Source organism: Pogoniulus pusillus, chromosome 4, assembly GCF_015220805.1.
Source record: "Pogoniulus pusillus isolate bPogPus1 chromosome 4, bPogPus1.pri, whole genome shotgun sequence".
Taxonomy (NCBI): Eukaryota; Metazoa; Chordata; class Aves; order Piciformes; family Lybiidae; genus Pogoniulus; species Pogoniulus pusillus.
In genome coordinates, this window is record NC_087267.1 from 38449788 (window position 1) to 38467505 (window position 17718).

Genomic DNA, 17718 nt, shown 5'->3' on the forward strand with positions numbered 1-17718 from the left:
AGAATTTTACCATAACACATTGGGCCCAAAAATTGAATAGATTTTCAGCATTCATAGAGCTGCAGAAGTTTTTTCCCAAAACATCCTGCTGTAAGGATGATACCTACAGGGCTGAATATACTGGCCTTCCTAGGGTTTATGGCTCCTGAACAGCCAGCTTCATTAAAACATCCAGGTGTACTGTACTGCCAAGTGATGGCTTGAAGCCATGAGACAAGCTTCCAGAATGTGAGTCTTCAGCAGTCAGCAAAAAAAGGCACTTCAGGTTTCAGCAGGTTTGCAACAACCAACACTTTCTGCAGTTCAGTCTAAAACCCTGGGTTTCCAAGGCCAACGTTGCTGATCTTTGCAAGCCTCCTCTAGAGCTGTAAGCCTCAGCAGCCTTTGTGGAGACTGCATGAAATTTGACATTCTTGATCATTTTGCAGCTCTTAATGCAGATGTGAAACTGGCAAAAGCATGAGGCAGGCATTCTGCAGGCTTAATCCCACCTTGCATCAGAATGAGCCCTAAATGAGAAGAAGGAATAAAATAAAATGAAAGAAGGAAAAAAGTTACTTCTGAAGCAAGATTTCACCAGCTGCAGAATGTCCTAGTGGAACTTAGGCTCTGAATCAAACCCATACAGAGCTGGGCTTTTACCCATACAGAGCTGGGCTTTTACGCAGCAGTCTAGAAAGAGTATGTAGATATATATGAAACACCTTAACACAAATCACATTTCTTTGTTGAATAGATATTGAATCTCATCCCTAAAGCAAGCTTTAAGCATAATTTTTGAGGCAAATAGGGAGAGTACTTCAGTCAAGAACTGCTTAACCTGCCTGCATCAAAGACTTCTCTCAGCTTTTTGATTCCGTCCCGGTCATCCTTTAATGGTCCCATGTGCAGTGAGGAAGCAACAGTTCAGAGATCTCTTTCCTGGTACTTCTCTTTGCTCTGCCTCCACATGTAGAAGCGTGGTGTTAGTATACATTCCTCATACATGACAGATGCAGGATCATCTCTCTCAGAGAGTGGAGGCATTTAAGCTGGTTTTGGGAAACTAGAAACACTCCTTCCTTGCTGCATATCCATATACTGAAGGTGTGTTCAAACTGGCCACACAGGACTAGGTTAGAGGTAAGTGTTACTCCAGAGGGTGCTTAGCCATGAGATTCTGTAGTCTTCCCAGCACTGACAGTGTTTACTGATTTTTGCTTGCTGCCTACCACAAACGTGGGCTTGGCAGACACTCCTAGTAGGAAAATAAGCTGTCAATTACTTCCATCAACCATTGTTTTAAGAGCATGGGATTTTAAGGTTAACATCTTGGTGAAAAGATATTGGAGGATGCTATAGTTTTCTATCTAGGCACATGTGCCATTTTGGAGCTTAACTTCTGGATGGTTTAAGTCTCATTGAAAGTCTCTGGGGTTTGTTCTCTTAAATACTGCAGTCGCTTTTAAACACACTCTAGACTTCTAAATCCTGCTGGCATGTCTAAATATTTTGCTGAGGAACTCTGTGACTATAGGATGTGTATTTTAAAATGGCAATGTGAAAGAGTTTTCTGCAGCTATAAATCTGCCCAAGTTTCAGAAGCTAAGAACATTGTTATTGACTAGCTAGACAGAATAAAAGTTGAATGCCAAATTTCCTCCACAGAAATCAAGACACCTTCAAATTCAGCTATTTACAATTAATTCCAGACATGCTCTGTTAAGAGTAAAATTCTAAAGAAGACAAATCCCATATTAGGTGACTATTTGCTTGCAACTGTTTGTCAATATGGGACCACTGGTTTTCACATGTAGCATTAAATCTGAACAAATATATTGATCATAGAACTGCAGTACAACCAGAAGAATGTGCTGATTTCCCCTGTGGAAAGGAGTTAGCTAGTGCTGCAGAATTCCTCCTTAGGCTAAAGATAGGAGAAATTGCTTCTTGGCAACGATAGTATGAACCATCAACTGAACCCATTGCTCAAACAGATTACTTGGACTCAAAGAAGTCCCAGAAGGAGTCATGGGACTTCAAGGCATACACTTGTGTCTTCACAGCCATAAGAGATAATCTGATACTGGGCAGTTCTCACAGACAGTCCTTATAGTATTTATTTAATGAACAGATAGATATTTCCATATTCTCACTTTTACAGCTAGTATCAGATTCAACCCATACAAACACCAAAAGCTTAATAAAACACCATAGAATCACAGAATCATGATAAATCACTTCATGGCATCTGGAGCATTGAGCATAGTTATCTGAACAGAGATGTCAAAAGGTCATAAATACAAAACAGGACTCATAAAATAGAAACAAAACCCACAAGAAGTAATGTGTTGTTGTTGTTGTTGTTTTCAATCACAATAATCATTTCCTATGGATGAGCATTCCAATTCTCTTTGTTTTGTACTCTGGGATTTGAATTTTCTAACCCTACCCTCCTCATTCTGCTGCCTTGGTGTGCAATGCCCTAACTTCAGTCTGGTTTTGTTCATTTTCTCTGGGAAGTTATAGAATTCTTTAATTTAGTTGCTTTGCTGATGTTGCAGTCCTGGAATAGAATCAAAGAATCATCATAGAATCAACCAGGTTGGAAGAGACTTCCAAGATCACCCAGTCCAGCCTAGCACCCATCCCTGTCCAGTGAACTAGACCATGGCACTAAGTGCCTCATCCAGGCTTTTCTTTAACACCTCCAGGGACAGTGACTCCACCACCACCCTGGGCAGCCCATTCCAATGGCAAATCACTCTCTCTGTCAAGAACATCTTCCTAATATCCAACCTATATCTCTCCTGGCACAGCTTGAGACTGTGTCCCCTTGTTCTATTGCTGGTTGCCTGGGAGAAGAGACCAACCCCCACCTGGCTACAGCCTCCCTTCAAGTAGTTGTAGACAGCAGTGACGTCCCCCCTGAGCCTCCTCTTCTCCAGGCTTAAGAATCCCAGCTCCCCTCAGCCTCTCCTCATAGAGTTGTGTTGCAGGCCTCTCATCAGATTTGTTGCCCTTCTCTGGACATATTCCAGAATAATGGACCTTTACTCACTTGGGCTGAGAAGAACAGCCTGGTTCCACCAGACATGCCAGCTCCTATTCACCTTTTGCTTGCACCAGGCACTTATCAGTGTAATCCATAGGAAATCACTGTTTTATCTCAGCAAACAAGGTTTTTCAATAACCCAACTTATCTCTTTTTCCATATTCATGTCTGGTTAAAAGAAAAGAAAGAAAGAAAGGAAGGAAGGAAGGAAGGAAGGAAAAAGTCTCTTCAGAACACTGAAGGTTTTTGTTTCAACATTTCCATAATTATGTGTTACTTTCTGGGAGGCAACATTTAGGAAAATATGGACTAATAAACAGAACTGGATCCTATTTCCCCATTTTTTAAAATATATATCTCAGATAGTGGAATGTCATAGAATCATAGAAACAATCAGGTTGGAAGAGACCTCCAAGATCATCCAGTCCAACCTATTGTCCTATGTGGAATGCCTACATCCATACTGCTTCTTACATGATTTGGGGTAGAGACTGGATCTCTCTGGGTATCAGCTTACACCACTGAAGCCTCAATGAAATTTGAGTCTTTACTTATTTGATAAATTTATTCTTTATTGCAGTACAAGAGATAACCACATTGGCACAACAAATTTAAGCATTTGAGTTCCCTTTTTTGCTCTAAAATTTTCCTTTTTTTTTTTTTTTAGCCAATGACCTACACAGTCAACTATTTACACAGTTTTAATGAGGACTAACTACAGGGAAGCCAAAGGGCAGAAATAAATGTGTTAAATAAATTCAGTGAAGTTATTCCTGTTTAACATTGACATAAGTGAGGAAAAAATCAGGCACTCTGCATTTAACACTTCTGTCATTTGCATCCATATATTAAAAACAATCAAGTACCATCCATATATTAAAAGTAATCGAGTACCAATAACTGGATCTCCTGTTTCTGTAACTCAGAAAATCTCCTCTGAGCTTTACAAATTTGCACCACCTGTTGCTCTGGCCTGACTATTTCAGCCAGTTAGCACAAGGTGATAAGGACTTAGTTCTCTGTGATTTTTGCTTTTTGTCCATAAAAGGGGGATGAAACCAAGCTTGAACATATTAGGTGAAGCTTTAGGCTTGCTTTACCCGCATTTGGAGAAAGCACAATGCAGGCACAAGTGTGTGTGTCTTGGCTTCTCAATTCAAGAGAGATGTTGAGGTGCTAGAACATGTCCAGAGAAGGGTGACAAACCTGGTGAGAGGCCTGGAACACAAACCCTATGAGGAGAGGCTGAGGGAGCTGGGGGTGTTTAGCCTGGAGAAGAGGAGGCTCAGGGGTGACCTCACTGCTGTCTGTAACTACGTTGAAGGGAGGCTGTAGCCAGGTCGGGGTTGGTCTCTTCTCCCAGACAACCAGCAACAGAACAAGGGGACACAGTCTCAAGCTGTGCCAGGGGAGGTATAGGCTGGATGTTAGGAGGAAGTTCTTCCCAGAGAGAGTGATTTGCCACTGGAATGGCCTGCCCAGGGAGGTGGTGGAGTCACCGTCCCTGGAGGTGTTCAAGCAAAGCCTGGATGAGGCACTTAGTGCCATGGTGTAGTTGACTGGACAGGGCTGAGTGACAGGTTGGACTGGATGATCTTTGAGGTCTTTTCTAACCTGGTTGATTCTTTGATTCTAGGAAGTTATTTGACACGTATCTGCCCTGAGAACATCCTCTGGCAATCACCCTACTTCTGTTTGAAGCACCAGTATGTTTCACCTGACACTTCATTCACCTTTAAGTGAATAATATATACTGATAGGCTTGAATCCCTGGGAAAAAAAAATCCTAGTGTGACACTGTTCTCTTGATCTTTTTACATTCAATGACTATTTTAAGAAGCTATGGTATTACTTTGTTCTCTTTCTTACCTTTTGTTCTCTTTCTTACATGCTTTCAATTGTTTTCAATTAAATCAGTAGGCATAAGAGTACAAAATATTCAGTCTGAGCTTTTCTAAATGAAACATTCACTTCTCTCTTAAAGTATCTGTTCTCTACATAACTCATCATTTAAATAGATGATTTATTTGCTATCCATGACTTTTAAAGATTTATATGTCAACTATCTTCTTAAAAACACTACAGCACATAGAGGATTATAAATTCTGAAATAAAAGCAGTCATCCTGTAGTAATTCACTTGCCTTGCCCTGGTTGGGTACTAAGACAGATTCTTCTCTGGACCCAGTTTCTGCTCAGTGCAGTAAAGTGGAAAATTGGCCACAATGTAGTCACAGCCCTCTGCCTGTATGGATTGGTCTCAGCCAGCAAACACCAGCAAAATCCTAACACCAGATAAATTTAAGGTGAAGGTCTGTATTATGCCCATCTCTTGCCCACACTCCTCCCATCGAATTGTGAAGGCAGGAATCAGGAAGCTCTCATATCTCTGCCAACCGAAAATTGGCCATAATGTGAGAATCCTTTGTAGGTCAGCAAGATTCAGAATCCATCTCTGTTCCTTCATTTGAACAAGGAAATGTTTGCAAAGCCTTATAAGCCAGTGTGTTCATTTCAGAACCCAAGTTCGTTACAACCTCTCCTCTCTGGGCAGCACCCTGTTCTAAAGGAAAGTTCAGTCTGTTTAAAACAAGGGCATCAGAATCAAGCTCCAGCTGAGAATGGGTGAGAATTTGGGTCTGGTTGTACAGTACTGGTTCTTCAGAAGAATAATGTGTGAGAAAATTGCAGATGCCAAGTTCAGGCAGATTTATGATCTGCTCTTTTCTTCACCCAGGAAACCAAAAATTACAAAATCTGGAAGGATCAGCTATAAGCCTGGATCAAGATGAGCAAATATTAGGTAAGGGCTGTGAAAGAAAAAAGTGACAGACTAGACATTTAAGATTTGAAGAGGCAATACTCAAGAGGGAAGAAGCCTCCCATTTTACTATTCCCTCCTCAGCAAATGTAACATCTTCAGTTCTATGAAATGTTAGTGTTTCTTAATGATCTCCCCAAATCTCAATCTACCATTACAAAGAGGTTCACACACAGCTCAAAAACTGAAGTAGATAAGGTCAGACTAAGACCAGGTTTATTACACTTCCTTAAACCTGGACTCCAGTTGGGATAAACTCATAGGCCTTTTTTGCCTCTAATCTTTTTCTTTCATCTTCAAGTAATCCCCTTGTATGTTCCTCACATGCTCCTTTCACATTAGCAGTCTTTGGCTAGAATGACAATAATTAAGTGCATGTAAAAATAAAAGCAGGCATCATTCACCTGTAGTTCAAAATTATAACCAATAGGTAGCTAAATTCTAGTCTAAATGATGCAGACAAGTAAAGGCACTATATCCAGACCAAAAAAAAACCCAGGAAATGAGTACAGATCATCCCTCCCAAGAACTGTATTGATGTGCACATCACTCAAATGTCAGTGACAGAGGCAGCACATTCTGATTTGAGAAAGGAATAGGATGAAACCAGGTTTACTTTGCTCTTATCTCTATTACAGTTTGCTCAGCATTGACAATAAGCCCCCGTTGGTTTTGTGTTCCAGATGCGATATGCCCTTTTTATGAGAGATTGGTACCTTAACTTTGCTTCTGCTTTTGATCATCCAAAGCAGCTGTTCATTATTTTGCCTATTTCAAGGCAGCAGATATTATCACTTAAATGCACATTAAAACTTGTGGCAGGGCAAGCAATCATTTCAGCTGTTAGAAAATGGATTTTGTTTGCTCTCTTAAAATATTGGAAAATGTTTAAAATGTTCAAATGTGGTGCTTTTTTTCAGGAATGTGCTGTTTTGGCAGCACACTGTGACTTCAGTTTAGTGCATAGGCAGGAGTTGCCACCCTTCTGCTAGTCTGGTATACGTGTCAGAGTATACTTGTCCTAAAAAACAGATGGAGAGGCTGAGGGAGCTGGGGTTGTTTAGCCTGGAGAAGAGAAGGCTCAGGGCTGACCTCATTGCTGTCTACAACTACCTGAAGGGAGGTTGTAGCCAGGTGGGGGTTGGTCTCTTCTCCCAGGCAATCAGCAACAGAACAAGGGGACACAGTCTCAAGTTGTACTGAGGAAAGTATAGGCTGGATGTTAGGAGGAAGTTCTTCCCAGAGAGAGTGATTTGCCATTGGAATGGGCTGCCCAGGGAGGTGGTGGAGTCATCATCCCTGGAGATGTTGAAGAAAAGCCTGGATGAGGCACTTAGTGCCATGGTCTAGTTGACTGGATAGGGCTGGGTGCTAGGTTGGAGTGGATGATGTTGGAGATCTCTTCCAACCTGGTTGATTCTATGATTCTATGTTAGCTTTAACAGAAGTCAAGGCTCCTGCCATACAGAACACCATACTAAGACTCAGTAATCCATCTTTTTGTTCCTGGCTCTTTGTGTCACTTTATTTGAGTCACATAGATCCAGCTGTTCTAACATATTGAGTAATTAAAGGAATTTTGGAAAAGCTGAAATTTAATCTCACTGTGCCCCTATATCTTTCCAAAGTAGATTTCTTTAAGAGGTAGCCATGATTCTTGAACTTGAAAAGCAGCATCTTTCCCTGGTTGAAATACTATCATCTCTCTTATGTAAGACATGAGGAGGAAGTTGTTCATCATGAAAAGTGGTGATAGCCTGGAATGGGTTGCCCAGGGAGGCAGTTGAGGCCCCCATCACTGGAGTGTTTAAGGCCAGGCTGGATAAGGCTCTAGCCAGCCTGATCTAGGGTAGGGTGTCCCTGGGCATGGCAGGGTGGGTTGGAACTAGATGATCCTTGTGGTCCCTTCCAACCCTGACTGATTGTGTGATTCTAAGAAAGCAAATTAAGTGGTCATAATGATAGCTTCTGGATTTGATTTTTTTTTCTTCTGTTCATTTCCAGTGAAGTGCTTAGATTCAGACAGTTATTTGCCTTCCTAACCACATCATTAAATAACATAAATTGATAAATTTTCAAGTTTGTCATCAGATGTGTTCAGAGAGTGAAAAAAAAAAAACAAACCTGTTCCATAAACATTTTTCAAAGTTAAAACTATGTTGTGTTCTGGTTCCAGGATTCAGTAACACCACAAGCTAAAAGTACAGTTAAAAACAGTTGCTTAGAAATAGGTTAAAGACCAATTTTACAGCTTTCCAGCTAAGCACAGAAGCACAGTTCAGCCTGATCATGCCTGCATATGTATGTGAGAAGGGAAAGATCACTGCTACCATGCTTATTTTTCTTAAGATAAAGATCAGTAATTGACAGCTGTTATGCTGAGACATTAAGGGCAAAGCAAGCTGATAAAAATAGGCATCATGTGAGATTTTTCATTTGTGTACCTATATATCTGTGTATATATATATATATATATATATATGTTTATATAAAATATACACATGTGCACCTAAAGTATGTAAGCCTGAATGAAATCAAGGGGGTAAAAGGGTACAAGTACTTTAAGCTAGCAGGCTTGAAAACCTTGCTGGAACAAGCTGGAACAGTCCCATAAGCTTAACTTTAGTGGTCTTAATAGCTTGAAGATCTGGTCCATGACCAGATTTGTGACACAACAGAGACTACATGTATCCTGTGACACATTCAAGCGTCTTAGCCACAGGACTATCAAGCAATTGCTGTAATTTACAATATTTTGTAAAGAAAGCTATGAAAGCATCATGGAGAAAAGGAAAAGATAAAGATCCCATTAAAAATGCAGATCCTTAGCAATCACTTTCCCAGGTCAGGAAGCTACTCAGAATATTTGGCAACATTCACATGAACCTTCCTAATTCTCAGCACCTGGGGATCAGAAATATCCTATTTGATAGGTGTGCTTCTAACAGCTTCCTTGTCCCTGTTCATAATCCGACAGCTGAGAGACAGGGATAACACATCCATACCCTGACCTTTTCTGGCAGCATGGTGTGATGAGGTGAAATCATGAGTTTAATACACACTTCTGTATTTTTCTTCTCTTGCTAGTATGGTGAGGCAGCTGAGTTTGCAGATATCCATCCCCCTTTACATGCTGGCTTACGGCTGGAAGATCAGCAGAAAGTCACTATTGGACTTATGTTCTACCATAAGTAACCTTCAAAGACATAAAGAACCTCATCATACTGAACACTACATGCTAGATTGAGGAATGTATCACCTGGGTGAAATAGCCTTGTAGACCACCAATCTTTCTGTCTTTTTCTTCTCCAAGGTCATAAATCAAATGCAAGCTTTTACTCCAGTCTCTGAGTAATATGTTAGGGCCTGTTTTAAAATATAGTGAACATTTGTATTCATGAGGGAATCAAAATTTGGTCCAACTAAATTACATATTCTCCAAGAATGTTATTTCCTTTCTTAACTTGTTGCTATATCTCTGAGGAGAATTCATGGTGCAGTTCCTTCCAAAGCTCTTTCATTTGCATTCCATGAGCAGAATGCATCTTTCCATGCAGTGCATCCTTTATGATCAATGTACTTTGAAAAGTCCAAGTCCTTCCTAACATACAATTCAATGCTCACCATGGTAAAGTATTTGTTTATTTGAGTGCAATTTAAATTTCCCTTATCACTCTGGAGTCATCAGGTTAGCTTTAGCCAAATAAATTGTGAGCATGCAATACAATATTAGTAGCTATCCTGCAATTAATATGGTTTTGTCAACGCAGGAGTTGGTAGGAATGGGTTTTCTTCAGTGTTATTCCTATTTCCTATTTCCTCTTTCTTTCTTTTTTTTTTTTTAATTAAAACCCATTAATTCAGAACTTCACATATGAATAATCCTTGGTCCATAACAAAGTGCAGAACCCTGCACTCAGCCTTGTTAAATCTCATCCCGTTGGCCTCTGCCCACCCATCCAACCTGTCTCAGCCCCTCTGCAGGGCTCCCCTACCCTCCAACAGATCAACACCTGCTCCTAGCTTGGTGTCATCTGCAAACTTACTGATGCTGGACTCAATCCCTCGTCCAGATCATCATATTGAACAGGACTGGTCCCAGCACTGATCCTTGGGGAACACCACTAGTGACAGCTGCCAACTGGATGTGGCACCATTCACCACCACTCTCTCTACCCAGCCCTCCAGCCAGTTCTTGAGCCATATCAGAGTGAATGTTAATTTGAAAATACCATGAACTGACTTCTTTTGCCCATTTATTGGTTGGCTTGTTGCATTAACATGAACATTGATAAGTTTAATTATTTTTATGAAAATGAAAGGGAACTATTATTGTTTTGCTAAAGTGCTGGTGGTAGTGCCGCTTTAAACTAAACTAAAGCATACCACAGGCTAAGTGGCATGCTTGGTAGGGAGCATATCAAGCAGTGGAAGAGAATTCTTATTTATTAGGACAACATTAGCATTTTATGGTACAGAGATTGATTACCCAACACTGATTTGTTTGTTTCTTGCCTGCTATGCAATGTTCTCCTTTAGGCTCTTGTGTAATTCCCTATTTCCCAGCAGTAACTGTGATTATTTGATTCAATGATAGATTATGTAGCCTGTATGTAATCAAGAGCTGGTAGCAATTACATTCCAACTTTAGAGGCTTTTAAAAACATGTTTACATGGTAGATTTAAAATAATATAGATTAAATGTCGTTATTTTCCTCCCTGAAAACAAAGCAAGGGATTCTTGTTTGTGTTTTCAGTAAAGAATCCACTATTATGCATATCATGCATATTTTATTGTGGAATTATTAAGATAGCCTCTCCCTTGTTCAAATCTAGAGTTCTTTTGCCTTCATTAACATAATCCAGGTGTGAATTAGGAAGTAATTCTGCCTCTGGTATACTTCCACATAAATGTAACTCAATTCTGTATTTCCATTAGTTGTCCTAATGCTTACTTTTGGCTTCATCTCAATAGAGGAGAGTTCATTCCAGAGGCATCACCAGGTAGGTCGTTTGCCACCAAAAACTCCATTGTTCCTCTATTACAACTTAAATTTCCACCACATATCAAGGGGTGGGGATGTGTGTAAATCAAAAGCATTATATTACATGCTAAAAGAATTTTGAATGCTATTTTGAATTTGTTGTGTGCATAGCAACTCTCTGTGCATTTTTAATGGCATAACATTTCACTCACTGTTATGAGTTAATTTAGTACTTGGGGAACTTAAGGCTGAAAGATCTTGTCTTCTTATAAGTGATCTGATTAAGCTTTGGGCATACCTACACCAAGTCAGCTGGAAAGAGTTCATTGATTTTTGACCAAAGGCTTAATATCTTATTTAGCTGAAGATGAAGCTGAGAGATAAGCTTTAGATAGAATGAGATGAGTAAGAAATGTTCCCTTTTATTTGTCTGAATTTTCTTTTTCAAACAACATTTCAGGAACAAAACAAAAGCATCCATGTCTTCCATCATTAACTGGAGTGCAAATGTTAGTGTCTGTAATTATTTATATCATAGTGTAATCATGTTGGGGCAGGATTCCTCTTGATTAGGTTCAAGATGAGGGGTGTTTGAGGCACAGGGGTGTAAATCAGCTGTTGGAAAACAGATATCTGCAGTGTTTTGGCTGGCCTCTAGCTGCTGCTTTGAAAAGGTATGGACATCTGGGGGTCTGGGGGTACTGATTGATACCGGCCTGAACACAAGCCAGCAGTGTGCCCAGGTGGCCAAGAGAGCCAGTGGCATCCTGGCCTGCATCAGGAATGGTGTGGTCAGCAGGAGCAGGGAGGTCATTCTGCCCCTGTACTCTGCACTGGTTAGACCACACCTTGAGTACTGTGTTCAGTTCTGGGCCCCCCAGTTTAGGAGGGACATTGAGATGCTTGAGTGTGTCCAGAGAAGGGCGACGAGGCTGGGGAGAGGCCTTGAGCACAGCCCTACGAGGAGAGGCTGAGGGAGCTGGGATTGTTTAGCCTGGAGAAGAGGAGGCTCAGGGGTGACCTTATTGCTGTCTACAACTACCTGAGGGGTGGTTGTGGCCAGGAGGAGGTTGCTCTCTTCTCTCAGGTGGCCAGCACCAGAACGAGAGGACACAGCCTCAGGCTGTGCCAGGGGAGATTTAGGCTGGAGGTGAGGAGAAAGTTCTTCACTGAGAGAGTCATTGGACACTGGAATGGGCTGCCCGGGGAGGTGGTGGAGTCGCTGTCCCTGGAGCTGTTCAAGGCAGGATTGGACGTGGCACTTGGTGCCATGGTCTAGCCTTGAGCTCTGTGGTAGAGGGTTGGACTTGATGATCTGTGAGGTCTCTTCCAACCCTGATGATACTGTGATACTGCAAAAGCTTAGAAAATGTCATTAAAGAGCTTATCCCTTCCCTACATACAGGCTGCACAGTCAGGTGTAGCCATCCATGCTGTAGGCATTGCAAGCTCCCACTCTTCCTGTCTGGGATGTTGCTAAGTATAGCAAACAACCTCTGGTAATGCTCTTTATCTCAGGAGTGGAGAAGATGATGTAGTCTCCCACTGCTGAGTGCTTAGAGAAACAATAGGAAAGAAGGGTTTAGACAGTCAACTCTGCCACAGACTTCCTATGAAATATGTTCAGCAGAATGGTGGATTATTCATACACAAATAATTAGAGTCAAATATGTCAAGAAACGGTTTTATAGTTGAACTGGTGTGTTGGGGGATTTGCACACAGCCCTTTCTCTGTTAGGCAACACGAGGAACAGCTACCACTAAGAGTCATAGCTATAAATAAAGCAGAAGAAAGAACAAAGGATAAACATTTTGCAATTTGAGGTATCATGGTTTGTGGTCACAACCTGAGCTGAGGTGGTATGGCCTCTCCATTCTAGCATTAGGATCAAACAATGATCTAAAATAGGGTGAAAGAGAGCAGTAACATTCTCCTTATCTTGCTTGTTGCTTAGATGTAAGTTTTAGGTTGCTTGGTTTGATTTAAGCACAGTAGATCCTGTCTGCAGTCAGAAAGAGGGACCAGTGAACTTCTAAGGCCACTGAAGCTTTTATTCTGCAATGCTAGGATAGTTTCCTGGTCATACTCCCAATTTTCTTCCACACTAGAAAGATCTGTGTAATCTAGTCTCTTTGTCTGACCTAACCTTCATTCAGTTGTGTCTTTTCTAGCATGTCTAAACTAGAAGTCAGGTTGCTTTTGGGCAGCAGTTTTGTAAAGAAATCGTTATCTGTGTTATTGTTTTCCTCTGTGGTCATATTATAACACTTTACCCAACCAGAGCTGTCATTTTAATGTGACTCCTCCACACTGTACCTAAATGCACATCATAAACCACAGGTCTCTCTGTCTGCTATGCTTGTTACCACTAGTCTGGCTGATTAGCAGTGTGAGCTTGCACAGCAGAGAAAATATGCTGTTTGTGATTCTTTCTGGGGAAAACATAATTGTTTGGAAAGATACTAGCTCTTAAATTTAATGATTTATGTGTATTACTTTACGTGGCTGTTCAGTGGAGAAATGAACAGAAGGGATAACGTGAGGCTCTCCCTCTTAACTCCTGAAACCATGAAGAAATATGTTGTGTAAAATTTTCATATGCCATTAAGCAAACCACTGAATATCTCAAGATCCATCAATTATACTAGTTCTTTAATCAAGTGGAAGCAAGGTAACACCTCACAAGCACTCTTATTTTTTAAGTGCTTATGTTGCTAATCTCACCTGCTAAACAAAAGCATAGAAGGGAAAAAAGACTGAGAGGAAACAAAAAGCTTTTCTTATTGCAAATAGGTCCCACCTGAAGCAGCTCAGGCAGTCTAGGATATTGTTAAACAACAGAGTGAGGGGAAACAATTGAAATATTAAACCAAACTAGCAAATAAAATACAGAAGAAAACAAATCAAAACATTGATGTATGACAGAAGATTAAATCAGGCAAGTGTGCCCAGGTAGTCAAGAGAGCCAATGGCATCCTGGCCTGGATCAGCAACAGTGTGGCCAGTAGGACAAGGGAGGTTATTCTTCCCCTGTACTCAGCACTGGTCAGGCCACACCTTGAGTGCTGTGTCCAGTTCTGGGCTCCTCAGTTCAAGAGAGATGTTGAGGTGCTGGAACGTGTCCAGAGAAGGGCAACAAAGCTGGTGAAGGGCCTGGAACACAAACCCTATGAGGAGAGGCTGAGGGAGCTGGGGTTTTTTAGCCTGGAGAAGAAGAGGCTCAGGACTGACCTCATTGCTGTCTACAACTACCTGAAGGGAGGCTGTAGCCAGGTGGGGGTTGTTCTCTTCTGCCAGGCAACCAGCAACAGAACAAGGGGACACAATCTCAAGTTGTGCTGGGGGAAGTATAGGCTGGATATTAGGAGGAAGTTCTTCCCAGAGAGAGTGATTGGCATTGGAATGGGCTGCCCAGGGAGGTGGTGGAGTCGTCGTCCCCGGAGGTGTTAAAGCAAAGCCTGGCTGAGGCACTTGGTGCCATGGTCTAGTTGACTGGATAGGGCTGGGTGCTAGGTTGGACTGGATGATCTTGGAGGTCTCTTCCAACCTGGTTGATTCTACGATTTTAAGTATTTTGGAGATGAAGACTGGAAACTTTGTAATGTCTCAGAGTTAGAAGCCAATGAACCTGAAGACACATTCAGGGGGAAAGATGGAGAGCCTGGGAGATGCTGAAAGAACATAAAAATCCTACCCTAGAGGTAAAAGAATGGATGAAAAGGAAAATGGACAGTACCCAAAATATGGCATTTTCTCCAAATGACGCTTCTGTATAACTTGCCTAAGACAAATGATGACTTCCAGTGTGACGAGGCCTCAAATGATCATGGTGTGTTGCTTTCCTGCCTTTTGTGAACACTATCCCAAATTTGTAAATGATCTATATCCTATAATAGGGAAAACACAGTTATTTTCCAGAAGAAATTGGAAATACTACATCCCTGAACACATCGAGGGCAGGTCTCACCACATGCCTCTGCAGGTTGTACCCACACGGGAAGTGCTGATGCTTATGAGTAACTCTGCCAATGTGATCAGCCCTGTACGTAAGCCTTTGGATGGGTAAGTTATTGGTACTGGAGATGGGATCCATCTCTCCTAATTCTTTGGGATAGACATCTTCACCTGAGCTGGTTGCCTGAGGCTGCCTTTGGAAGCAGCGGAGAGGAAAAGGCACCTTCAGAAGCCATTTTACCTAATCCTAAGATAAACATACAGAAAACAAGCTCAGGGTAAGTAGCTCTTAGAACTGTGTTTGTTACCAATGTCTGTCTGTAATCAGATGAATCACACCTATTCTGACAGTGTCCTCAAGCCAAAGCTCGCGAGCCACAGACTCAAGGGGAAATCAGCCATTGCACCTGTCAGGGATGCAGAAGCTGCCTTCTTGATGTCTGCAGAATTTGCAGGTGCTGAGCAAGCACCTCACAATCTGCCAATGTGATAGGCTCTGGAGAAGTGAATTTGATAAAGTTCACAAAGAAGGCTTGGATCAGGAATTACAGCTAAGGCAGGGAATGTTTAGCTAACAGATAATTATTTCATTGGTGGCAGTGGGTGGGCATTGATATGCTCCATACCTGCAGCATCTTCAACAATGGAGGTTCCAGAGATCCTTGCAGACATATCCAAACTGAGGGATTTTTAGGTGTGATGAAGAGGTTTAGGATTGCCAGGGAAATCTGTTTTAGATAGGGTCTTCATGTAACTTCAAGCCTGCAAATCTCATCCCCAAACTCCCAAAACACCTAGAATGAGTTTTCTTAGACATTTCCTGCATTAAACTAAATGTTAAGTCTAATCAAAACTCTGTAAGTTTCCTTCTCATGGCATAAACCTACCTTTCACATTAAAAAGACAGCAATGTTCATTTTACATGCAGTCACCAAACCGCTTTGCAATCTATCCCATTCATCTTGTATCACAGCTATGTATTTAGAGTTTCTAGCACTATAAAAGATAATGTAAGGTGAGCAGAAGTAGTTAGTGAAAATCCATTCTTGCTGAAAGAATAGCTGTTAGCAGCATTATAATTTGAACATGAATGCATCAAAGCAAAATGGTGTCCATTACAAAACTATTTGCTAGTTGAGAGGCATCCCACCCATGGCAGGGAGTTGGAGTAGATGATCTCTAAGGCCTCTTCCAATCTAAGTCATTCTATGATTCTATTTCTACACAGGCAACAGGACATAAACAAAAAATGAAAACTATGCAGTCTAAAGGTTTTGTTTTCCCTTGCAATTTTACTTTGTCACATTTGCTAAAGAAATGCCTTCAGGCATGTGGAAATTATTTTTAGGCTTAGAATAAGTAAGCTTTTAAAAAATATAAAAAATACCTTTTTTAGAAACTCCTTTTGTAGATTTATCTTATAATGATATAATTAAACTTTTTGCAGTCCAGATTTTCCAACTCCCTGCTGGCACAGAAGTGTTAAATACATGAGACTGACTAGGAAGCCACTCCTCAAATCAAGGTGATCCTGGCATGCCCATTACTGTGGTTCTCTGCTGCCCCAATGAATGAGTATTGCTGAAGGGAGGCTGCAGACGCCTGTGGCCACCTGGCCACATCTATGATTTTAGGGTTCAGACAAAGACATCAACCACAGCATTTACATATGGTCGAATGTCTAAGATGTAACTCTTTCAGTTACCCCTCAAAGACTCCTTTTACAATTAGTGGAAGGAACCAAGCAATATAAAGATACGAATCATTTAACACCCTGCATCTAAAAAGATACATCCAAAATAGGTAAGATGAATTGCACTCCTTACATTAACATTTTAAGCATTAAAAATCAAGTGTTGTTTCTCTCCATTGGCTGTATAATGATCCAAAAGACAGGCCTCCCCACTTTGCCACAGGAGTTTCCCCCTCTTGAGGTCTCAGTGCTCCAATTCACAGCTGAAGCATCAGCTGGGTTTCAGGCCTTTTTCATTCTGTTTCAGGTGCTTGGTTTGGGGTCTATGGCAAATGCTATCTTTCCTCAGCCTGTCTCATCTGTCTCAGCAGAAGCAGGCATTTACTGCTTCCCGCGCCTATGACCTCTGCAGTACCAATCTGAGACAACTGCCCCTCAGCCATTTGCTTTGCCTAAGGGCCACCCAGCTGGGAGAAACCACACACAATTTGATACCTACATTTTCACATCTTGCTTTCTTGTGTGTGTGCAATAGCCACCTCTGAAGCTAAGAGATGTGTTTCTCAGCATTGCTATAGGGATCATGACTTATGCAGTACACATTTTAGGAAGAGAAGAAGGGAACCTTGTAAAAGACATGAAGGAACCATGTGACTCAGTGTAGGGGTACAAACCAGCATTAGCATACGTTGAGAGATCATGATAACTGCCATGGAGTTGCACTCACGTGTCTGGAAGCTTGTTCCCATTTTGAGCCATTCAATTTGAAATACAAGCACCACTACATTGTACAAGCAATTATATTTGAGTCTTTTGACTGAACATAACTTCAGAGAAGACAAATCCCAGGGTAATACATAAAGTATTTAATGCGGTGGCATCGCATGTTGGCTAAGGCTTCTATGAACTATGTTTATGCATTACGTGTAGCATATATTATACATAATGTTAGTTATAACAGTACTTGTAATAGCATGACCTTGAGAACTATTTATCAGCTTTAACTCTGACTCCAGCTTTGTCCTTTCACAGTCTTTCCTTCTAAGGCACTGCCATCTCTTCAACGTACATTTCCAGTTGGAGATAGTCAGCATCATCACATTCTTCACGTGCCTTATCTTGGTTTCTTTGTGTTCATATGCATGTATGTGTTTGTCTAGCTGTTTATCATTTTCTCTTTGATTAGCAAGCTAGGAAAGTGAAAGTTATTCCAACAGTCACCTCTGACCAT